This window comes from Tyto alba, unplaced genomic scaffold (assembly GCF_018691265.1).
Source record: "Tyto alba isolate M040663 unplaced genomic scaffold, T.alba_DEE_v4.0 Super-Scaffold_14, whole genome shotgun sequence".
In the NCBI taxonomy this organism is placed as follows: domain Eukaryota; kingdom Metazoa; phylum Chordata; class Aves; order Strigiformes; family Tytonidae; genus Tyto; species Tyto alba.
In genome coordinates, this window is record NW_024881276.1 from 18550332 (window position 1) to 18576151 (window position 25820).

Below are 25820 nucleotides of genomic sequence, written 5' to 3' on the forward strand. Positions count from 1 at the left end.
CAAAACCAGAAGTCAAGTTCACTCCACTATCTGGCTGTTTTCTATTTGGACAGCTCTTAACTGACGTTAGCATTCATTAAATAACACATATGCTTACTGGAAGGCTTGCTCTCTGTCATATCTGATTTATTCTAGTACCCAGTATTACATCTGTCACATCACCTTCTTTCTCAAGATAAATGAGACAAGTTTAAGGAACAGTGAGATATATGAATTAACCTGCTGCCATTTAAGAAATACGACATTAAATTTACATTGTATAATCACAATGCAGTACTATTCACTGCAGTAATCCTGCAAACCCCTTTTATTTTAAAAGGAAACGAGCGTCCACTGACTACAAGAGCCAGCTGAAACTTCCTATCTATACTCACAGTCAGGGAATCTTTTATAAAACCTACTTTTTTAAGTGACAAACATCATACTCTGAAAGGCAGACCACCACAAGAATTCTCAAAGAAAACCTAACAGCAATCTAGCTGTATGGGTTTCTAGACAACTCTCCTTTTCCCAGGAGGCAGAGGATGAAGTGCAGTGATGGAGAAGTATCCTACCAGAATAAATTGCAGTTAAAATCCCTGTGGAATAACAATGACAGTAACTGAAAATCTGAAACAGAAGACAATAATTTTAAGAATTTAATTTGCATGAACAAAAGCCTTTGCACCACTTCTCTCTTCAAATGCAAATTCAAATGTAACATGGGTGAGCAGACTGGAGATTGATCATCAGTACACACAACATTTTTCTACAATGCTTTTATAATAATCTAAATTAATAACTTCTTTGATGTTTTTCTCACACTTGCTGAATACGTGTGGTGAGTAGCAGTGTAACACTCAAAGTAACTGGCAGTTATTGGCCAACTATGAATTTTATCAAGTTCTCTTCTAAACACATATAATGGTTAACAGAAGTTTCCATTCTCATTTTGAAAAGTTGAGGCTTCCAGCCTTTACAGATACACACGTAGCCTTGAAAAGTCTATAAGGAACCCGACACAATTGTCTTGGGAAGCATGAACACACAACCATTCAGAATTCCTCGAATTCCATGGTAACACTACTGTGGAGATTTGTTATCTCTCAGCCAATACCACAAAATTCACTACTGCCATACCCAGAAGCCTAGCATTTTGTCCTACCTATTGTCCAGCATTTTGTCCTGCCTACTCATCTTGACCTTGCCTACAACTGACTGCACACTTTCCACTCTAAGCAGGCACAAACTGGCTGGAATACAACAGTTGCTTCCCATGTAGCTCCACAGCAACAAGCAGGTGGAGAAGCAAGTTGTTCAGAGAGCCTACAGTTTAGAGCATAGACTACGCAGGTAAAGTGCTTAGACAAGAACTGCTGAGCCACAAGAGACTGGGAAAGCAATCCTTCAAAGCTTCGTTCTTTCACAGCATGCACAGGCTAAGGGACATGCTAAGGTGCACTACGCTACTAGCTTTATAGTTAACTGAAAGTTCACAGAGCAGAACACATCAAAAAACAACCCAAAGACACAATAAAAGCAAGCTGCTTCGTCCATAACTTTCAAAAATGAGTTGAGGGTAGTCAAACTTTAATGGGAAAGTACTTGAGAAGGATGGATAAGTTAACATACACAGCAGCTCTAAAGGCAAAACCAAAGGATATTGTTGCAGAATTGCTCCAGCTGTGTTAACACAGAGATGACACTGGGATCCACTAATGAAACTTGGGGATTATGCAAAGCATGATTCAAGTACACTAATCGGTTTTTCACACCTTTTACATACCCAAATTGTATGTACAGGAAAACACTATCTTAAATTTAATCTTCTTTCCTTAAGCCATTTGTGTACCTTGCAAGTTAAGAAAACAGGCAACAGTTTCATCAATCAACTGATGCTTCTTCTCTGAAAAAATGAATAAAAATGTGGAATTATTGTAGTCGTGATACTTCTCACAGATGTGTTCAAACATATACAAAAGGTAATCCATTTCACAGCTGTTATTTTTGAAGCACTAAATCACCTAAAATGAAGATACATGAATCATCAGTAATGAGAACCAATTGAAAAATAAATCAGGTCAATACCTACTACCTGGAAGTTTATAAATTATGTACTGGTGTGCACTTATGCAATTACAATGTATGTAGCAACTAAAATAATTCCTGAGTGAATTTCCAGAAAACAGGTTACCTGGAAGACAGTCTGTCAGGTCTTAACAATTTAAAGTTAATTGTTAAGAGTTTTATAGTAACAATTGGGCCTAGAAGTATAAGAGGAAAAAAACAAGATAAAACACAGCAATAAACAAATCAGTTTATAAAAGCAATACCTCAAAGGCACCCTGCTTCTATATATTTTACATAAATTATTCCATCTGAAAAAGATTATTTAAATCTTTAGATTACAAGGATGAGACAACACAGATGGATTTAAGTACAGTCAGGTAAAGAACCTCAATTCTTCCTCTGAATACTACACAAATGTAATTCTTAAGTCTCACTGACCTGACTTCTAATCAAATGCATGCTGACACCTACAGATAAAAAGTGGATTTATTGAATGGCATTCACATGAACTCAACCCAATATTTGCAAATTAATCTATTTTTTCCCCTCTTTGTTCATGTCTGTTTGATCAAAGTGTTGAAGATAAATCTAGGCCTTCAGATCATAAATGCAACAGAAATTTTTTTACTTAAGCAGTCATAGGGCAATTCCTTCAGACATTTGCACGGGACTGGCAGGCTTGTAGCCAAGAGGCAGAAAGAGATTCAGAGAAAGCTAGCAAAGCTGGATGCTCTATTTTGCCTAAACATTACAGGAACTGGAATATGAAGATACCATGAAATTTAGGTGGACAAAACAATAAAATAGTATCAACTTCTTATGGAATCCTCGGAACAAAAAGAACAAAATTAATATTAACACAAATCAGTAAGCTGAAAGAAAAATTAACATAAATAACAGCTCCACAAAGCAAAAGTGACTTTGACTTTAGAGACAAACTCATTTGCAGTAAATACAAAATAGAAAATCCAATAAAGTTATACAATCCAAGCTTCATTACAGTAATTCCTAACTGTTATCTGTTTAAATATCATTTGCTAATACCAACCACTCATTTCTGTTTATATTTGATACTGGCATTAAGGCATAAAACTTCTGAGTAACACAGATACCAGCACTACTCAGAACTTTTTCCTGTTCTGAGCCATACAGAAGAGCAGTTAACAGTTTGCACACCTTTCCTTATTTCTCTGATAGTGAATAGAGGGAGAAAACTGTGAAGAGTGAGGACAGGAACCGAGGAAGCAGAAAAAGATACGAAATTCTAAAATTCAGTTTCATTACTCTAGATCAGTACAGAGTTTTACTTTCACCAGAAATGGCAGGGTAAACAAAATTGAGAACATATCCAAATGAAAAAATATATTCTTTAAATGGAAGAACAATAATAAAAGCTTCACACTCATTTGCAATGACTTTACTAAAACATGCCACTTTGTTTTCAAAGCTATGCTACACTAACTAGCTGCACAAGATGAGTTCTGAATCTGAGTGACACCTAAAATCTTTTGTTCTAAATTTATTTATTAAACGGAAAGAAGTTGTGAGTGTGTCTTATGATTCATATTACTTCTTGAGATAATTTCAATCTATAAAACACGTCTCTCACTTTGGATATTTGGATATGTTAGGCACAGTTCTTGAAATTACTTTTTCAGTTTTGTTATTGCATTTTTCCTACTTACTTTCTTCCTATTTACTTTGCTGAAGTTGGTCTCAAGAATATATGATTCCACCTTTTTGAACAAAAAAAACTACCAAGAAAAAAAACCTTCCTGCTCTACTCTGAAAAGCCTTTTAGAAGAACACAAACCATTCATGATCAAAGAAAAAAAAACCCTAGCATTACTACACTTGCTCTACAAAGCAGTATTACTAAAGTATACAGCAAACAGAATACACAAAGTGTTTAGGAAGAAAAAAAAAAAAAAAAGAAGTTTTATATAGATCAAAATTTTTTTTGCACATAATTGAAAAAAAAAATAGTTGCTTCTTAATAACATGTATCAGGACGTTCACGTTTCACGACTACTTACTTCTAGATTCCTAAATTCAAGATGTCTTATATTACGGAAATAATCCTACCAAAAAGTCATCCACATACTGAGCTACAGTGTTCTCCTTTAGCAGGCACAGTGCATAACAGATTCTAGAAATAATCTATTATTTTCCCAACTATGAAAATTATTTCATTGTAGTACTATAACACAGACAAAGATTTAAGCTGCATTTTAAAGATTAGACTACTTACCAGAAGTACCTTTATTAAACCCTATGGCCCTAGAAAGGAGGTAAAAACATTCCATCCCTCACAAAAGTAAAATATCATCTATTCCAGCTTTGGTACTAAAATTCAGCAACTAGTCAAAAGCACTTATTATTATTTGTGAATAAAAAAAATCTCAGGCAAGTGAAGTCCCTAGAAAATGTCTTATTGGGAAAGGATTTCTAAGTTTTTCTTTACTTATAAATGTATATAAATTGAAAATTATTCAGTGAATTACACATTTATTAGTTTCCACAATGAAGTTACCCTATAAGCAAGGGCTGATTAGTGGGTAAATGTCAATTTAGCTTCTAGAATAAATGTGACAAACTTCCACTCCCTCCGGAGTCATCTAGAGATTTGGCTACAGTCCTCCAGATGCCAGGATTTACTGCTTTATGAGACAGCATGAGAAAGCAGCGAGGTCAGTTGCAGTGAGTTACAACTCATACCCAACTGAACAGCTTTCTCCATCCTTCTTCCCACTCCAGCCAACTCAGCTGAAATAACTCAACCTGCTACAACAATTTTTTAAAAATAATCACGTTTTACTAGTTTAATAAACTTACCCTGCACAATGCACGGGCCACTGAATACCACACCACTGTGGAAAGGAAGAAAATAGGGTAAAAAGGGGAAAGGGATACAGGACGAGGAGCAATGCCTCCCTCTTTTCAGCACAGGTAAGCCAACTGTTCAGTTAAAGCCGCAACAAAAATGCACCTTCACCTGAAGCAGACTTAGAACAAAAGAACCAAAGCTGTTCTTGTATGAACAGCACTAAATCAGGATGAGGTTTTTGCCAAGTGCTGTCAATACTTGAGTTAGAGAACATGGTTACAGCACTTCAAGAAAGCTGACTGTCAGCAGAGCTCAGAAGGCACAACACCAGCAAGAGAACTGAAACTGTACTTCAAACTCTACGTCACTTCCCCACATTCCATGCAACACTGCTCTCTGCAAAAATTCTTTCTGAAAACTAGGACGGACCAACTGATTATAAGCAGCCAGCTCTTTATCACTGATATGATTATACCTTTTACACCTCTGTTTGATGCACTGGTTACATGCTTCCAAAGGCTGGAATACCTTCCATACACTGCGTGGCAATAGTAAAAGATGAGAAAACAAGAAGGGAATTAGCTCACATGACAGATTTAGAAAACACCTTATTAGACAAGGTATTAATATTTTTGGGTTTTCACCTAACACTATGGCTTTAACAAATAAATCTGATTTTGGCCAAAGTCTACATTACTACATGATCACATCCCAATTCCACTTCTGTATTTCAATGCTCAAGCAGATGTTACAGTGTATAATTACTGTGGTGCTTCCTACAATGACTGCAAACACAGAGCAGAAAAGCTGTTAAATAGCAACATTTTTATAAATAAACTTGTATAAACTCATGAAATTTGAAGATGATTCAAACTGAGTTTCCTCACACAAAGGATTAACTACGCAAAAACATGTTTTTTAACATCCCATCCCACACATACCTACTATTTAATAGGCATCTGCACCCAATTATAGCCTTGTAAACATGCCTGGCATGTGACGTGGCTGTAGATGCAATCACGTAATCTCACCTCTAATGCTTGAGCAGCTTCTGGAACCACCGTTGACTTAAATTCAAAGGTGCCCGCAGTAGAATATTAAACTGACTGTAAATGGTTTAAAGCCGCCACACTTTACTGATACTGACAATAATTAAAAGAACAATTTTGTACACTAAATTTCCATTTATTTAACCATTCAAATAAAAACAATGAATCCATCCCACAAATGTCAGAACACTCACATCAATCCAGGTAAGACTCTGAATGGCTCTTGCAACAAAGGCAGGCAAATACTTTTATGGCAATGTGACACCTTTATAAAGATTTACTAGCTGGAAGAACTAAAATCTCAGAAATATGAGAAACTAAACTGCTATAACAGTGCCAAGAAAGCAATTCCTCCTCACAATCATCTTCAGTCACGTGCTCACTCCGTTTAAATATGATGTATGACAAAAAACAAGGATCACTTTTCCCTGCAACAGTCCAGCTAAAATAAATTTTAGGATTACTTATAGCTAAGAACAACTCTCCCATCTCTCAAATCACAATCACCATTTGTTACAGAAGCTTTTTTATTTACAAGGTGATACATCCCACAGCTTTGGCAGTGTATTGTTTCACAGAGCAGGAACAACACATACATTAGAACCCGAAGACTTTTTGTCTGTTCATACAGACATACTAAGTTCAATGAAGCAAAAGAAAAGCAGTCAGTATTTCAAGTTGAGCTCAGCATGCTGCTATCACTGCTCTGAATGACTGGCTACGTCACTAAAAACACAACTTCATGGTTTGGCAAGCTGTCTTATGATGAACATTTGTTCACTTGTATGAAGGAAGATCAACAGACTCCTAAGGCTCTTGGATTGAAGGAGAGCAATGTGAAGCACAATTAAGAGGTATACAGCAAAATAACATTAAAAATAAAGTCAACAAGCTAACACTGCTGACCAACTGGTCTTTTATATTAAAGTTATATAAGCTCACCTGACAATTTTTGGTTCGATATCCCTGTCCATTTAGCCATACAACAGTTACACAGATGTGTCATTTGATGGCCTAGAACAGCTTGGAGTACTGAAATGGAATGTAATTCATTAAAGCCAGCAAAATGACAATACTATTATCTCACGTTGATGAAATGGGAGTGTAAAGCAATGAAGACATTCCTTCTCTTCATGTTTTTTTTTTGTTTTGATTTTTTTAAATTAGCTTAAATTTAAGCAATAATTGATTTTATCCATGTTTGAAACTATTTCCACAGATTCTATAAATGAGGAATATTGTGATATAACGTGGTGTGTCTTCATCACACAAAAGCAATATTCAATTCAGAGGTAAGAGAAACCTGGATGGAAGAAATCCGTTTTTGGCACAACAGTAACACTGCATAGAAATAGGACTCAAGCATAATAAGGTTTCATCTGTGGTCTGTGGGCAAGCATGCTAATGATTGTTACTAAAATCCAAAAAATCATAATCAATCACTATTCCCTCTTAGGCATGTATTTTGTGTTGCCTTGAATGCTTTGGCATTTGCTTTACTTTCCTCTCTTTCGTTACAGTCTGTCATCCTTCTGAGCCAGCAACATCTAAATGTACTAGTGTTATCTATGTACTGTTTTTTCTCTTCCATCTATGATAGAATACCGTAAACAGTTCAGTGTTTACACAGATTAAAAAAAAAAAAAATCTCAGGCACTGAGACAGCAAGTTGCCAGGTGGAAAAGAAGTTAAAAGTATTGCTCTTTGTCACGCATTTCTTCTATGGTCTTGGTCATGATGAAGCCTGTGTTCTTTAAGATAGGACTAGTATTTGACAATAAGAGACCTTCTTCATTCCACTGCTTTGGAAGCAAAAGAAAAGGAGTGAAAATCATTTCTACCCTACATACAAGTCAAATTTCTGCAAAGTAGAATTTACTTTCAATAGCTATGTGGTACAGTATACCAGAAGATATTAAAAACGGAATGATAATGAGAAGACTATTTAACTGGAACAATGAGACTCATTTTAGCAAGTAGCTAAGAGGTTCTTGGCCAGTAATTTCTCTACCAGGTAGACCACAGAATCATAGGATTGTTTGGGTTGGAAGGGACCTTAAAGATCATCTAGTTCCAACCCTCCTGCCCCGGGCAGGGACACCTCCCACTAGACCAGGTTGCTCAAAGCCCCGTCCAGCCTGGCCTTGAACACTTCTAACGATGGGGTATCCACTTTTCTGAGCAGCCTGTTCCAGTGTCTCACCACTCTCACCATAAGAAACTTTTTCCTTATGTCCAATCTAAACCTAATGTCTTTCAATTTAAAATCTCTGCCTCTTGTCCTGTCACTACAGGCTTTGGTAAAAAGTCTCCCTTCATCTTTCTTACAAGTCTCTTTTACATATCAAAAGGCTGCATCAGATACTAGTAAATACTTCTTTAGGAATTTATTACCATTCTCTCATTCGAAGGAGCAATTAAAAGCAGCTCTTGCTACGTAACAAACTTGTAAGAGAAGTAAGTTTTTAAAGCAGTGAGATAGTTCTGGAATGATGCTACTATGCAACAAGTACTAATTTCCAGAAGAGTTCTGCAGAATACAACGTGCAACTAAAAGCTATAAACACAAGTGAGTTTGTATGCCTCACAGGTAATCCTGGGATTATCACAAGTATCACGTTAGTACCAAAAACTGTGAGGATGATGAACTGGCTTTCTTACTAGGACATACAATCTATGATTACTGACTGAAATACATGCTCTGGCTGGAAAAAAAACCTGCAGTGAACCAGAGCACAGTCAGATTTCCTAATTCATAAACTCTAAGTGTTGGCCCTGCTAAAAGCAGTTTTATAATGATGCAGATTTTTTTTGGCAGTTATATCCTATTTTGGGAATCAAAACAAGCCAGAGAAGATACACGAAAACACGAAACTGAACATACGCAATAAAACCTGGGAAAAGGTCTGCTGCAAATCTATGGATCATTAATTTCTGGTCCTTTTTTTTTTTTTTTTATGAAGTACAGTCTGCTATTCGTATTTCCAGGTTTAATAATTACTAGATGCTGAGGTTTATACTAGAGGGAAACTGAGCTAACAGACTGCAAAAATACTGGACTATTGTTTAATACACAAATTGTTCCAGAAAGTGAGCTTCCTTCTCAGAAGTGTGAGCGTAGCATTTCTTAAAGAAGAGATATCTCTGAGTATTGCTCTGGACAGAGAGTTATCTGGAGGCCAGCAGTGTGAATCTCAACCAGCTCAATAGGAATTTAACACTGTTCCAGACTAAGAGACCTTTGAAAGCTCCTATACAATGTTAGTGATTCTCAGCATTAGCTCCAGCTCCAACATCACAAATTCATTGCTACGCTTTGAATTCACCTGTAAGACATTCAGAACAGGCTTTGTTGCAAGACATATTTGCACTGGTCAAAATACAGTGAGTTCTTCCACAACAGATTTCCACAAAATGAAATGTTGTACTTGGTTTTGCAGGAGTTCAGAGGAGTAAGTATTCACTAAAGCCAGAAGTTTCAAAAAGTCTGAAGACAACAGTCATGATTTTAATACAATATGAAACATATTGTCATTTGGTTTACCCACATAGAACTTGCAAAATTTCAGAGTTAACTACACTCACAAATCAAGTGTTACAAATTCAAATGGCCATTTGCATCATTAGACTAAATGTCTCCCTCACTTTTTTTCACCTTCTCACTTTGATTTAGGGTTCTCCCTATTAAAAATGTTTGCTTTAAATAAATTAATTGCTATTAATAAATCTGAATGAGACTGTTGTCCATCTGCAGAGTAAAAGCAACATAATCATGTTAGTCATCTGAGCCTGATGGTATTCCCATAAAAGGCACACTACTGCACTTCACTTATTCGAGGTTATACCATTTGAAAAGTTAACCAGTTATCTGATTTACTTGGGTAGCTCAACAAACAATTTCACAGTGAAGTAAAAGCTTGGCCATCCTCTCAGAGACAGCTGAAGCTGGGCAAGAACTACAAAACTTAAAATCACTCAGTCAACCATTCTATGAATTAGCAATAGGATGACAACATAAACTTTAAAAAATAAAATTGTTTATGATACCAAAGAAAATTTGAACTATTTGAATTAAGCCATTCTTAAAGTAGAAAGAGGAGAAAAAAGCTCTAAATCAATTGTTTAAACATCACGTTTCCTGCTTCTGGAATATCCCTGACAGACTTCTAGGGTGGCTAACAGTAATAGTGTTGTAAATAACAATTAAAAATAGCAAGACTAGCACAACTTCTCTGTTAAGTCTCTGATGAGGTGACAACTGCATATATGAAAGAGCATTACAGGACAGGACACAGACAATTTCTGTAACACAGCCTGTCTTAAACTCTCACATTTTTCTGCATCAATGAGAAAATTACTGCAAAGCATATTTATATCAATTTAAATGACCTGTGCACATTTATTAGCAGCCCATAAAACTCACAACAGTGCAAAAAGCAACAACTATTGCAAAGTCTGCCTGCATACTGTAGTCACTAGAACTCTTATACCCAAGATGACCAGTTGAGAAAGAAAACCGTACTGGGAGGCATGAACATCTACACACCACCACTTCTGGCCTGACCACTACTAGCCTCTCCTCACTCTGGCCACCTTAAACTAGAAGAAAAACCCTAGATTTGAAAGAAGTAGGATTGAGTGAGTGGATGAAAAAAACCTCATTTCAGGATCCCCAGCAAACACGTATTGATGGAGGATGTGGCTTCACACGAAGGAGGGAAGTGGACAGGCACATATAAACAGGAACAAAAAATAAGACAGAACTAAGGAGAGAACACATACAGAAAAAACAGGGAACAGATAGGAGTCAATACAGAACAATGCAAAAGATTATCGACAGTACCGACAAATACAAACCATATACTCCCTCCCACACAACCAAACATCAACTTCCACTTTAGAAGTCTTGAATTACACTTTGGTGGCCTCACTGCATAAATTTCTTTGACATGACTAATTGCTGTAAAGCAGGGACAAGTTATGTAGCATGCCTGTCACTTCTACCAGTCCAGGAGAATTTGGTAAGATAAGGAACTGTAAGATGAACCTTGCCTGTTTTGTGGTATCTTCTGACAAGTCTTTGCATGAATACCCATAATGGCATCACAAAAAGAGGTCATATTGAGAGGTTACACATAACATATCAATTTCTATACGTTTATTCCAATATAACATAGTAACACACTGAGGTTATCTATAATCATATGTGTACATCTGTAGATGCTTGAGTGTATTCCATAGCAGAGGAACTGCTGTACCAAATTTTCTAACAAAACAGAAAAGATAGCTTAAACCAAAATAACACATATATATATATATAAACACACACATATATGTGTATGTAGCTATATAAATATGTATATATACAGGTGTTATAAGCCCTAGATTGAGGGTTTGGGGTTTTTTTTCCTTTTTTTTTTCTTTCACTTTGAGGGGCATGGAAGGGAGAATACCTTAAAATTAGATTTTTGTTTCTGCAACATAATTTGTTTTCTTTTAAGGCCACATTCATCTTCTATTAATGTTATTTTAAGATGAAAAATTTTATCTCAGCTTAGCCCCAGACTGACTTTCTGGGGAGATGTGCCTTAGATACTATGCAATGCAGACATTCTGCATGATCTTCAGCATTCTCTGTAGAGAATATTAATAGGATATAAAAGAAGTCTGGTGGAAGGAAAGCTGTGAGTTTCCCTCTCTCCATAAGCAAGGTCTATGTTGTAACTGTTGCAGCAGGAAATGTTGGTAGTATAAGGTAATGTTTAAACAACCAATACTCAGATAAAGCTGTAACTGCTTCAATGGCAAATCTCCATGAGGAAGTCTAGATATTTCAGACCCACTTGTTCCATAATCTTAGTCCAGAAATAGGACAAGACAAAACAGATAATGGAAAGACCAGAATATGAGTACAATTGTTCATCCTAAAATGCACTGATGCATTTCTGCCAAAATTCTTGTATAGCTTCAACGGACTTGAACACTATCCAACAACTTTACTGGATAAAAGCTTTAGAGTTTCCTCTTTCTTACAGAGAGCCTGGCACCAAATCAGGTGTTTTAACATCACAGAGGGCAGGCTGAGAAATGACAGGCAGCAGCAGAAAAACGGCAGTCACCAACACTGAACTTTTGCACAAGAGATACGAACGTCTGCTTCATATTGCCAAGTAACTTTTGTGCTCTTCTGTGTGCTCTGGGCAGAGGACAGGATTGAAAAATGTTTTTTCTAACAATTTAAGATTAAAATAGATATTTTATGAATCACAATCACTCATAGCTATATAACAGCACAAACTGATTGTAAAGAACATGCTTTACCTCTCTTTCAGAGGCTTTCAGTCATGACTTCGGTAGGTTAAGGAAAAATCTGTTTGCGGTCCTGACACCTTGATTAATCAATGACATTACCTGCAAAGGCAGATTGTCAGTATACAGGTGATCAGTTATAACATTTGTTTATTTTTTTGGTTGGGTACCAGGACAGAAAATTTCAGATCTGAGTGATGAGGTTAATACAATTCCTGGCTGGAACACGCATGATTTTTTACATGCTACAGCTAAGTATAAAATGACCAATTTTGTGATGATGGAGATGAAGCCCTCTTTCACAGAGCCTGTAATCACAAAGTATAGCAGGAACATGTTAAACAACCTCTGGCTTTATAAAATCAGGCTTACAGTATAAAATTAAAGGCAAAAAGCCGACCTTTCCACAGCTGACACTGCATGGCTGATGGTAAGAGCACATTTCACTTTCATCAGGTACAGTTACAGGAAAAAAAATAAATCTGAATATGAGACAAAAGTAATGATGCACACTTTCTGAAACTCTCAGGAATAAGTACAATTTGGATTATCAAAGCATTTCACCCAAAAGTCTGTATTCACAATTTCAGATTTTAAAAAATACCTTATTTTTATTCTGTATGACAAATATTCTTCCAAATGCAAGTTAAGCATGCATGATAAACACTTAAAGCAATTAGCATCTCTCCAAAGCCAGATCATTTCCACACTGATCTGCCCTACTGTACTCCATTAAGGTTGGTAGGATAAACTGTGCTGATTTAATTTTGCTTTTAGTAAACTATCCTCATAATCCTGCTTTAGAAGAGGAAAAAAAAAAGGCTCAAAGAGAGCTTCAACTTAAAACAGCTAACTCATTCTACTCTCAAAGAGGTTTAGATTATTTCACTTCTCTAAAACAAGAAGATGCTATCCAGAAGCTCAAGGTAGGTGCATCCTCCAAAAGAGCTGTCTTTTTTTTAACAGACCTCTCTGTTCTTATGGGATATATGGAGTCTTGTGGATAATGTGGTAAAGCAGTAGCAAAAGAACTTCTTGAAACATTCTTTACACTAAAATTAGCCTAGTATTTGTCCTGTGCTCAGTGCTGTTCACCTTCACAAGAACAGAAGAGTGCAATGGATATCCAACCAATAATTTGAGTGGTTGCAGATGCAAGCAGCAAGAACATATCAAAGCCCTTCTTTCACCTGATACAGTAGAGTGGTTTCTTTGCCTAGATGCTGCAGCAAAGGAGGAGATGTGGTACTAAGTTAGTTCTTTAACCAACCTCCCGATTTCTTTACTGTTAAGAAATGGCAATGCCCCTATGTTTTATAGAGAGTTACAGTATGGAGCAAGCCCAGCTCTTCATTTAGACACTAAGAATTTCGATCTGAAACACAGGTCTTTTCGTCTAACTTCCTGGAGTCTTAGAAGAGCATTATTTTCCGAGAACACAGGAGAAAAATCAAGGTCACGTATCTTCTCGCGAATCAAACAGTCTTGTATACAACAGGAGGTTAGACAGCAGAACAATCTAAAGTTTAAAATAATTTGCAGTCGTCCCCCCTGCCACCCAAACACACTGTCACCAGACTATTGCCCTGAAGCCAACAACCGACAGATATTGTCTACCCTAGACACAAGCAGCACAAAGTGACAGATTCGTAACATTTTAGAACCAAAAAATCAGCTGAAAGCAAAAATATGTTATAATAACATTGTAATCTGATGCCTTGGCTCTGAAATCATACCACAAATAGTCGTATCCTCTGCTTAACCTAACAGTCCAATGACCTCTTCAGAATTCTCACAAGCATTAAACACAAACAAAGCACATCTCTAAGCATTTGCATTACCTGGACTCAAGTGTATGCTCTGGGTTTTCTCTGCTTTTAGAAGAGAGAGAGAAAAAGAAAGGGGCTGAAAATCTTTGACGTTCATATTGCTGTTTACGCACAAGCCTTAGTCGGAAGGGTATCTATTTTGTTATACGTGCCATTCTTCCCCACAGGTTGGGAAGCAATGCTACACTTCCAGACAATTAAATACTATTACTTTATTTTGAAACAGAATTCAAGCCTATCTGAAAATTAGATACAAACATACTTCTAAAATGCTATTAGTAAGTACTTTTTAAGAATAATTCTGCTAAATAGGACTTCATATTTAAAACTTGGTGTTCAATACCTGAATGTCCAGATGAGCTGAGCAATACTCTAACAAACCTGTTAAGTTAGACTATATATCATATGCAGATTCTCTGTTCCTTCCAATTGCTGCAGAAATATGCAAATTAAGTATCTGGATACCTCTGTAAGATGCCTGTTCCTTTGATTTGGCATCAGACTTAAAAAACAAAGATAACTTATCTTTTTAAAAAAAACTTTTAATACAAAAGTCATTGATTCTTAACTTATGACTATTCTACCAGTTTTCCATTCTAGTAAACCAGCTTCAGTACTGTTCAAAGTTTGGGTTTCTTCTTGGCTAAAAAATAGTGGAATGTTTTTAAAAACAGTATTTACCCGAGAACCACAATCAAAAGAATAGTTACCAGATTTACAGAATAGTACAGTATTTTAGCAAAATTCTGCAAAGAAGGATTACTAGGCTCCATTCAGGGAACAGACAAGACCTTGGATACTCAAGGCCCACTAGTTCTCCATTATTGTGTAAACAGTTTAACCTATGGAGTTACTCTTAATTCAACTATCTTACTAGATATTTTGTCTAATTTTCAAGTTAATTAAAAATAAATTTCTCACAGATTTGAGAACTTTTAAAAGAAAATGTACCTTCAACTCTCTGTACATACTTACTCAAATACAGGATCTCTATTACTCTGGTAATTTGTCAGGTTTCTACACCCAACTGTTCACTTTGATCAGAAGAGTAACTTTCTACATATTTGAAAAGTAAATTAACTGGACACAGACAAAATAATCTTCTAATGAGACACTTCCTTTATAATAAACAAATTTCCCAGTATGTGTAAGAGTAAAGACATCCTTTATGTAGTTATACACACTCAATTCAATAGAACTGACTCCAGAATAAACAGAAACTGCACATAAAGAAAAACAAGCAGCCATTTAAGCTACAAGGTCAAACACTGTAGTATTGACTATCTACTTATTTATGTCATGTACACCGAACTTGCCCATAACTGAACACCTTCATCACAGAATCATAATAAGCATGCTTAAATTGAATGCAGGGTGAGAATTAATAATTCATTACAAAAAGCAACTTCTAAAATTCAAATAATCACTTTCAAATAAAAGTCAAAGAATTAAAGGAAAACTCATTACTGGAATTCAAAATGATACGTTCCCTATTTACCGAATTGTCCATACAACTGCTCTTACCTACACAAAATTGAACTTTCAGATGTATTTCACATTTTAAGTCATTTTTAAATTAGTGCTGTAAAACAAATGTGTCTCTTTAAAGATAACTATGTAAGAGAATAGACATAACCTAGGCTAGTCTGGAAGTCAGTAAAAAGAATTAACTTACTAGTAAATTCTGATTAAGGTGCTATCAAATCCTTTTTCCAGAAAATAGGGAGAAGAAAATAAAATCTTAAACATCAGAACTGTCAAATAATTAAGAGAAAAAAAAAATCACCAAAAATTACAAATATAACTGCAATCAAATACCAAGCTTCTTTCAAACTTTTTTAACAGGGAGCATGGGGCTACAATCTACTTCCCTTCTATGCAGAGAGACAGAAATACACATATTAAAAGGGAAATACTGAACATCCAAATCCATCCATTTTTTCTCCAGCATACAGTGTCACAACCGAAAACACCAAACAAACAATGACAATCTCAGAAAAAGAGAGAGTTTTGCTACTGTTGAACTCTAAAAAATATTACAAGTTGAAACAAGTGAGTATTAGGCACAAGACCCCTTTAATGTCAGGAAGTAAGTTTTGGAGGAAAAAATCTTTGTCCAGGGAAGTATTTATTGCCATAAAATGCTTAGCTATAGCACAAACTCTGGGTGTTTCCACAAGAGAAAATTATCACATAGGAAGTTTCATCTGACTGTTTCATAATCACTTTAAACCAGTAAAAATACAATAATTCTGAAAAAAGAATTTGCTTCTCCTTTCCTTTGAATGCTTGCTCCTCCCAATGCACTGGCACGATGTTTAGGGACCAAATAGCGAAATGAACATTATTAAAGCTGAACTCTGATTTACAAACCCTAAATACTAGCTCAGTCTGAATCAGCTCCCTGATTCATCTCAGAACTCCATGAAACCTTGTGCCATAATCAGATATAAAAACACTGAGACAGAAGCAGGCAGCCAGGTGGGAGAGAGAAAAGTGTTAGATCAAAATATCATTATAAGATCTAACCAGGAAGATCTCAAAAGCAGACCCTCCCTTGAGGTAAGACAGAAAAGACTACTAGAAATTAGACTATCCCATTACGAAAGCAGTCCAAGCCATAGATCTTCGATTCCATGTAGCAGGTTTCCTTCTGGGACACACAGGCACCTCACAGTTGCAACCAACTATGCAACCAATAGTTCTGGTTGCAACCAATATATCTGGTTGGTCATCCTTTACTTAGTGTTTTAGACACTGAAGAAAAACAGGTAACATTTCTAGCCTTGTTTTCAAGGTTAAATGATAGAACAATCAATATCCTGGTGAAATCCAAATGACCTACATTCAAGCAAGCCAGGAACCTAAACCATGGAGAAGGGTTGATTGTTCCCAACTTCCCTGCCTCTCTGAGTCTTCATTTTTTTCATTTTCTTTTGTATTTGGAAGAATCAGGAAGAGTTCTTAGCCTTGACCATGGGAAAAACAAAGCTACCAATCCAGATTAGTTGTGGATGAATTTCGGGGATTAGCAAACAAGAAGAATCACAGAACAGAGAAAATAACCCAAACAGCAGTGCAAGCTATGCAAAAATACTTATATTGTGCTTGAAAAATCTTAGTATGTTAATGAGATGCATAGAAGTGACGAGTTTAATCTAGTGTCATGAAAAAATTAAAACACCTAAAATAAGTTCACAATCCTTACAGATCTCTCCTGAGAAGTTATTCAGCAGAAAGTTTTACAATTACATTAATATATTCAGAAGTTACTCATCTTTAACTATCTGTAACATTTCATAAAACTAACACAAATTATATGTACTCAAATATATGCATAATAACCTATTATAATTCAGTCATGAGGTTTACACATTAGTAAACACATCTAATGTTTATGCATTCTTTTTTTCATAATTAGCATTGTAATTAACTGTTAAAGGAACCCCAGTTAAATACTGATTAATACAATTGCAACCCAAGTATTTTGCTGTTTTTTTTTAAGAATGCATTCCTGAAATAACCACCACATTATATCCTGAATATTGCAAAAAATCCAGAAATATTTTTGTAGAGTTCCTGTCTACTGGATAGTCTTCTAGTGGCATTCTGTCATGCTGTACACACTATCAGATAATCAACCAAGATGCTCATACTACATAGCATGGGATCATAGCTACTCATGAACAAATAATCTGAAACATCAAGTTTTTCTGATTGCTTCACATTTCTAGGAAAGATGGACTAAATAATGATCTATGATGTAGACTTCAACAGCAATCAATGGGGGGCGGGGAGGAGCAGAAAAGGAGTGGCTTTTTGCTGTTTAATTTTGTGGGTTTTTTTTAAACTGAATTCACAGAACAATAGAATCAAACTTCTGATCTTTTCTTGCCAGTTCCCTAACATCACTTCCCCTTCTTCCAGTTTTTAGAGAGATCAAGTCCGTGAACAGCAATCCCCACAGGGACTGCTTCAGTGAGTCCAGGACTGGCAATAAAGTTTTCTGCACAAGAATAAGCAGAATTTCCTCTTTGTGACGATACGGTTCCTTAAAAGGTGAGAGAAGTAGGAGTTCTTCCTTCATCTTTTCTGTTCTTTCTTGGAGGGGAATCCTCCATCAGACTGAAGACACCTGTCCACTAACACTGCCTTCTGACCTCTCACTCAACAAAGGTACATGAGAACAAACTGCATCAGGACTTCTGAAACTAAAAGCCCAGAACTAACTGCACAGATAAGAGCCAAACAACACAAGCCTCATGTCCTGATCACAACTTGGGTAACATATGCTCTTAGGAGACCTGTCGTGTTTTTGTTACAACTTTTACAGAAAGTGGTCTCAGTTAGGGAAAAGCAACCTTCAAGTAACTGGGTGTTCCTCTAGAAACAGAAGTACTCTTTATCACATCAGCAGCAGCGTCTGTGTTGCTGGTACTAGTGCCTCACTAAGGAATAACAGGAAAGATCAGTGAAGATTCCTCAATGTCAGCATTACTATAGAAAGATGTCATCTAGTTAATGGCACTAAAACCACAAACACCTGCTCTACAGAGTTACTGAGAACAAGTTGCTTTCTTGTCTTTAGAAAAATTAATGTTGCCCTATACAGATATCCCTAATTCATCTCCCTCTCACAGACCCCTTCCTCCTAGATGAAGGAACTCTATTTCTACACTTTGGTGACTTTTTGATTCTTTTTTTTCTCTCTCTTTTTTTTTTTTTAAACACAACAGAAGATCATTTCTGAAGACAGATCAAAAAAGCTGATCTTACTTAGGTCTCCTAGGCCTAAGGCTACCTTCAGCTTTGTTTACCTCAACTCCCAAATCTGGAAAAGGATTGGCAGGTAGAACATTTACTTGACTTGGAACTTTCTTTAAAGCGAAAGAAATGTTTAGTGTATCTAGATAAAGGGCTTCAAAAGCAAAGAGGCAGATTGCATGTATAAACTTAATTCCACTTCAACAGATATGGTATAAACTACTTTTCCCTTCTGTCCCCTCTTCCTTTAAACTGGATATTCCAAGAAAACAATAGTAATGGTTGTTACAGAAAGTGCTAATAACCTCAAACCAACACAGAAGGAAGCTAGATGCAAACAGGGACTTATCTCACTATCACTACCTGCTACTGAAACCTGTACGCATTGAAGGCTAACGTCTTCAGTATAGCAAGTACCAAACTGCATGTATCATCCTGAAGAGTTATTCAAAAAGCTCGTAAATTCACAACACATTAAATATTTTCAGACCAACAGTGAGATCTGTTTTGAAATACGTGTATAAAACACTGATGCTTATGAAGAAGGAACAGCAAGCAAACTTTTATAACCACATTTTCACAATGCTGTCCTAACAGCAGGAAATGAAGCAGAGACCCAAACTAAAATAACTATTACCCCATGCTGTCCATTTGAAACTTGCTAATGAGTTGCAAAACCCATGCTAATCTACAAAAGCACTGACAAAAATGTCTCTTTTAAAACATAATTTTAGTAAGTGTTCTGAATTCAGTTACACCACTCACTCAGCAATTCCAAGATTCTTAAATGTCTATACACTACTAGATCACCTAGAAGCTAAAACATGATTTGTACCCGTGAAGGACATGTAGTGGCCTTTCAGTAGAATTACTCAGAAAATAAAAAGTTTTTGCCACCTTCAAGTCAGCAGTGGGAAGAAAGATACTTGATGCAGAAACACTTGCTAGTAGAAATTTATCCTATTAACATTTTTTTTGAGCAAATATGAAGTAACAGAGTGAAACTGTACCAAATTAACACTTCACCTTAGCTGGACATGTCACTTCTGATCTGACATTACTAGGATTACAATGAGAATTACTACTCCATCAAGAATTTCAGGAAAGAAAGGCAGATACATTTCAACAGTAATGCTCCACAAAAGACCTAGTGCCTGGCTTACTACTTTTGCAAGCTGATCTTCAAGAGCATTAATGTGAAAGCCAAATTTTGCATTCCTTTCATAACTTGCACAACACCCAGGTAAGAAACAAAACCAAACCCCAACAAAAAACAACCACCCCCTCTACTTGCTCTGAACTATTATTGATCCCATACTCAATGCCAAAAAACAAAGAAGAAAACAAATCCATAACTCTTCCAAGTGCTAAGAATAAATGCCCACAGCTTGAGTTAAGACAGAGTATACAAACTCCCTGCAGAACAAAAAGAATTATATTTGAGGATTTATACCAATGTGACAAATACTATGACATACATAGAACAAAACAAGCCTTTCGCCAGCTATTTTCAGTAAGTTGTGACATTGTAAACCAGTGCAAATTGTTCAAAAAGATGAGACTTCAGGACAAATTACCTTAGAACATAGCCAAGGAAGGGGAAAAAAAAAAGCTTAAAGCCGCAATGAGATTAAAATACTAGCAGTGCCATGGATCTTGTTACCATATCTGGTAAGAAACCGTCAACACAATGTATTTTAGAAAAGTATCCCATTTTTTTTCTGCCACAACATCTAAGACAAATACCAACAGTATTAGAATTATCTTCTAAAAGTATCCCTAGGTCAACCATAATTTCACAGAAATTAATCCACTTGTCAAATTAATATACTCTTCAGTGGATATACAATTTCATTTGAAAGAAAGTATTTCATTAAAGTATACTGCGTGCAGAACATGATTGACTGAACATTATCTGCTGAAAGGTGTTTTTAAAAAAACATTCTTAATTATCCACCAGCAAGCCTACGTGCAGGTAGACAAACATCTATACTCAAGCTGTGACAATCAGGTTACTGAACACTACTATAGCAGAACAACCTTTATCTCAATTCTGTAGCTTTACTGTTTGCTTACAAAGCCGTCCTGCTTTATACAGCCCTCTGAAGAGAGCAAAAGAAGCAATTTTCCTTACAATAGAGTTAGGTTAGGACAAAATCTGTTAATACACTGAAGATGCTTTTAAAATACCACTACTTCAAATTCAAGCCCTGAATAAAATAAAGCCCACCTGGAATTCAAGAACTAATGCTTCTTAAGAACACAAAGCTGTACATAACCACAACAGAGATGACATTTTTCACTTTTGCACTATAGTGCTATGCTGGCTATTATGCAACAGTACATGAAGAGGGAGAAACATTCAATGTGGTAATCAATGGAGTGCAAGAATACTGAAATGTTAGTTCCGCTCTGACATAAAACTGAGATACATGCAGAGTGTCATCTATCTAGCATAATTAATCTTCAAAAAGAGAAAAAGAACAAGGAAAAATCTAAACAGTAAGAACTCACTGCCCATCTTGATTTCTATGGTTTATTAGCAACATTATAACTTTGTCTCACCTTCTTATTATATACTGGATGTTGCCAGATGTATTCCAGCTTCTCATGTCAATAAAAAGGCTTCAGTGATGTTTTTTCTGGTAGCTGTGCACGAGTCTCCTGGATACTAACACCACAGTGCCACCTTCTAAGCACTGACTGACACAGTACTGAAGTCTCTGACCAACTATCCACCTCACACAGAAAAACAGATACTCAGAATTGACACTCAGTGCCACAGAACTATCTACACTGCCTCGTCAAACTTGCATCATTTGCCTGAACCTGGAGAGACAAATTTGCATAATATTACTAGCATATTCACAATTTGAAAGCCTTTCAAAGGTCTACTCTGATACTTTAAAGTTTGGCAGAGTACAAGAACCTATTCTAGAAATGCTTTCAACCAACACCTTCAACATTTGCATACATGAGTCTAAACAAGTATTTCAAAACTCTCATCTTCCCATTTAGAAAGAATGCTTCACACATGCAAACTGGCACCATGACATCACCACACATTCAATCTCAGCAAAATGATTCTGGGTCTTTCACAAGAACAAGACAACTAGTATCGCCCTTCAAACAATATTTTAGTCTATTATGCCCATACAGGAATAACAGTCTATGAAAAAATTACATTATAGAGATAATGGTAGGATAGCTCCAACTTGCAAAAAAAAAAGAAATAATATCGGAAAAGTTTGGCAGGCATTTGAAATAAATACCCTAATATCACTTTACTGCCCTAGGCAGCACCACCAATTTCCAATTTAGCTTTATTTTTCTGTTCGAGTAAAGGCAGTAACAGGGACAGGAAAAAATATTGCAAAACCACAACTCACAGACACTTCTATCTTGTAACTTGAAACACTTGCAGTCAAAAGTAGTCCAAAAGGTGCTTATGAAAAAGTTTGAGGCTTTGTATAAACTCTTAGTTTCACTCTCCATTTGTCACCTGTCTTTATATGTACCATGTAATAAAAATAAGTCTTTCACTGCAAATACCTTTATTTACTTTTATGTGTGCATAGATAGGTACATACACACCAGGCACTACACCTACTTCAGCTCACAGCAGTGGAAAGAGCATCACGCAGACACTCCTAGAGCAAAATGCGTTATACCATAGTTGAGTTGGATAACTAAGCATACGTGGAAGACTTAGCATTGTCCAAAATGTACTAGGTTTGATCATTTACTCCATGTTTGGATCATCAATAAAATAACTTTGGTGTCAAAGAAGTAAATCAAAGGCTTTTGCTTGTATTGTTAGTGATTTTGCTAAAACATTGCTGTTGTAGAAGTTAAGATTTGAACTGTGATCCCACTTGAAGATACAGCTCTTTGAAAAATAACTTCATAAAACATCTTCTTAAGTTTCATATTTATTATGTACTGCAGTACATAAAGAAACGATTAACTCTAACCCCAACCAAGAATACTTCTGGAGGTCATACTTTAAGGCTAATTATCCTATTTAAAAATACATACAAAATTAATCATCACAGGTTTAAAGTCAGGAGGAAGCATCTACAGACCAGTGCAACCAAAACTTAACTTCATTTATGCACTATAGTTTTTCAGAGGGAACGGAAAGAGACAAGCTGTTACCAGTTAACCTTAATGTATTCTTTTGGATGACTTCAAAAGGAATGTTTTACCATTACTCCTCTGCAACTCAGTGTACAGACATTGGCACAGACACATCACCAAAGTTGGGTGGAAAAGGCGACACATTTTCACAACACCTATTCAAGTTATCTCGTCATCCTCAAGATGACAACTAATGGAAGGAAAAAGGAGCCTCAATGAAATCCAGGCAACAACGAGAATGGAGACAGATTTCACAGTACCCTCCTTACATTTATCTGCGATCACTTGCAGTAAAGGTTATGACCCAAGCCAGATAAAAATACATCATAAAAGTAGTTTCATAATAAGCATCAAACTCACTGTATCTAAACCAAAAGATTTAAGATTAAAGGCAGACTTAAATGCTGATTTCATTATCCTTTACCAATGTGTGTAAAATTTGATACATAATTTTATGGATGAATCGAGACAGCCTATATATACATTAATACAGGCTATTAACAGAATTCTTCAGATGGCTGCTATCAACTGACACCATTCACGAGACAGGACAAAGGGCAGGCTTTAACAAATGTTGTGAAATACTTTACTTTTAAGAATCCTGTTCCTCTCTCACTGCTAAGAGGAAATGAATTTAACATTTCTTCTTTTTACATTAAATATGTTAACTGAAAATCTACTTGAAAAGCAGCAGAAGAAAGTATTGACCTTCTCACAGATCTGGAAAACAAAATTAAAGCTATCAGACCAGACACTGACCTTTGACCATGAAGGCTTTACCTGCAAGTTTTAAGAGTTCTTTGATACTATGCCCTCTGAAAACAGAACTGATCAAGTGGACCTGTTACAGAACATAAGCCCATAAACAATCACTACTCATTTTTCTAACAGTGAACACCAGCGCTAAAAATAACAGATGCCTATCAATACATCAGCAGGTCGGGCTAGCCTATCCACTCTCAGTATTTATTTAGAATGGAAGAAGAGGGGAAAAGGAAAGCTACTGTACATCATCAAGCTGAAAAATCTTGAAATGTAGTCACTATAAAAGCATTACAAACAGCTACCTTTTTAGCTAATTTCTTTATTTAGCTAATATTTACTGTATTAATCAGCCATAAAGATATTAATAGACTACTAATAGCATCTTCAAATTAGTTACCACTGAAACCTTCAAAGACAGTTTATGAATATTTACCTGAACATAGTGTCTTGCTTTAAGATTTTCCATTACCTTGCAGTGTGTCATACCTGGCCCATTCCAGTTTTTTGGTTACAGGGATTCTCTACTAAACTCCATAGTTACTCTCAAACCATCTAAGCAACTGTCTTTCCTCTCCTTGTTTTCTCCTTGCTAAAGCGAGGGAAAGAACAGCTAATATCACATTACAAGTCATGTTTGAACAAGGGGAAAACACACCAACTGCACAGCGAAACACTAGAACACTATCAAGCCATAAATGAGAGTAGCATCCTTCCACTATATCCACCTATATTCAAAAAACAAACCAGAAGAAAACCCAATCTATTCTTCCCAACAGCCAATACAAACAACAGAGAAGATCTCAAATCTGACCTGGAGACAAGACTCTGGACAGAGCAAACTAAGGCCTTGCTACCTTTGGGGGCCTCCTATCTCCAGAGCCAAGCCACAACAGCAGCAGCATCATACTGCAGTCAGCACGTCAAAGAGACAGTGGCAGCTCTTTCACCTGTGAATTTATTTGCTTCTTTAATTTTTTTTTAGACAGCAAGAGCAGCATCTGTCACCCAGCAGACACCACAGCCCCTACGAAACGGACACCCGCGGCGGATCCCCGGGGCACTCCACTCCACCTGCCGCTCTCTCCAAAGGGCTCCGAAAAACAAAGCCCAAAGTTTTCCCTGCTCGGTGCGGGGGAGTTCGGCAGCAAAACAAGAGCCGGCATCAACACGAGCACCCTCCCATCACCACACCCCTGCCCCCGCACACCCCGCGGACACCATCCCCACCCCCCCACCTGAGGTCCCCTCGGCCCGGGGCAACCCGTCCCGCACCCCCCCCCCCCCCCCCCCGCCAACAGGGACCCGCCAGCCCAGCCGCGGCCTCTCCCCTGGCCGGGGGGATGGGGGGGGGGGGGGGGCGGGTGTTACCCCACGGGCCCGGCGGAAGCGGGCGGGAAGCACGGAAGCGTCACCACCACCCCCACCCCCCCAACGCGTCCTGAGCCTCCCTCCCTGAAACGGGCACCCCCGGCAAGCGGGGCAGCCGCCCCCCCCCCACCCCCCCCAAATTCAGCTCCCCCCCCGGCCCCATCGCCTGCCCCCCCCTCACCGTGCTGCGCTGGGGGCTCGGCTCCGCCGGCGGCTGCATGCCCGCCCGCCCGGCTCTGCCCCCCAGGGCCTCCGGGACGGCGACCGCTGGGGGGGGGGGGGGGGGGGGGGAGAGATGGGAGGGGGGGGGCGGCACGCGAGGCGCCCCGCGCGGTGCCCCCCGCTCCTCCTGGGCGCGAGAGCCGGCGGGGGGATGGGGGGAGAGAGAGGCGCGTGCCCCCCTCCGGGGAGGGCGCGCGGATCGGGGGAGGGGGACGGACGAACGGACACACACACAGACAGACACACACACACACACGGTCTCCGGGCGGCACCGGGTCTCCCGCGAGCAACCGGGGGGGGTGGGGGGGGAGGGGGCGGGGGGGGAAGAGGGGGGAGGGGGGGAGCCTGGAGCGCGGCGCGCGCGGCCGGGAAGCGCTTCCGGGATAGGCGGGGTGCGCCGCACGCTCAGTGCGGGGCGCTGAGGCCGCCGGGCGCGCGGCGGGGGGAGGGGCCCGGCCTGCGCCGACCAGGCTCCGACATGGCGGGGGCCCAGCTCTC

At 37.9% G+C, this 25820-nt stretch overlaps 1 protein-coding gene across 3 annotated transcripts in view; it reads right to left on the reverse strand.

The window, feature by feature from the left end:
* The window catches only part of TAB3 (TGF-beta activated kinase 1 (MAP3K7) binding protein 3), a 47733-nt gene extending 22064 nt beyond the window's left edge, over positions 1-25669 (reverse strand). The window contains exon 1 of one of the 3 annotated variants that reach the window (XM_033010034.2): positions 25282-25669. The gene's annotated coding sequence lies outside the window, so the exon portion shown is untranslated. Of the gene's footprint in view, positions 1-1831; positions 1853-25281 lie in introns of those variants that run through there. The other 2 variants (XM_033010032.2, XM_033010033.2) reach the window with 2 other exon arrangements.
* Positions 25670-25820: the final 151 nt, after the last annotated feature.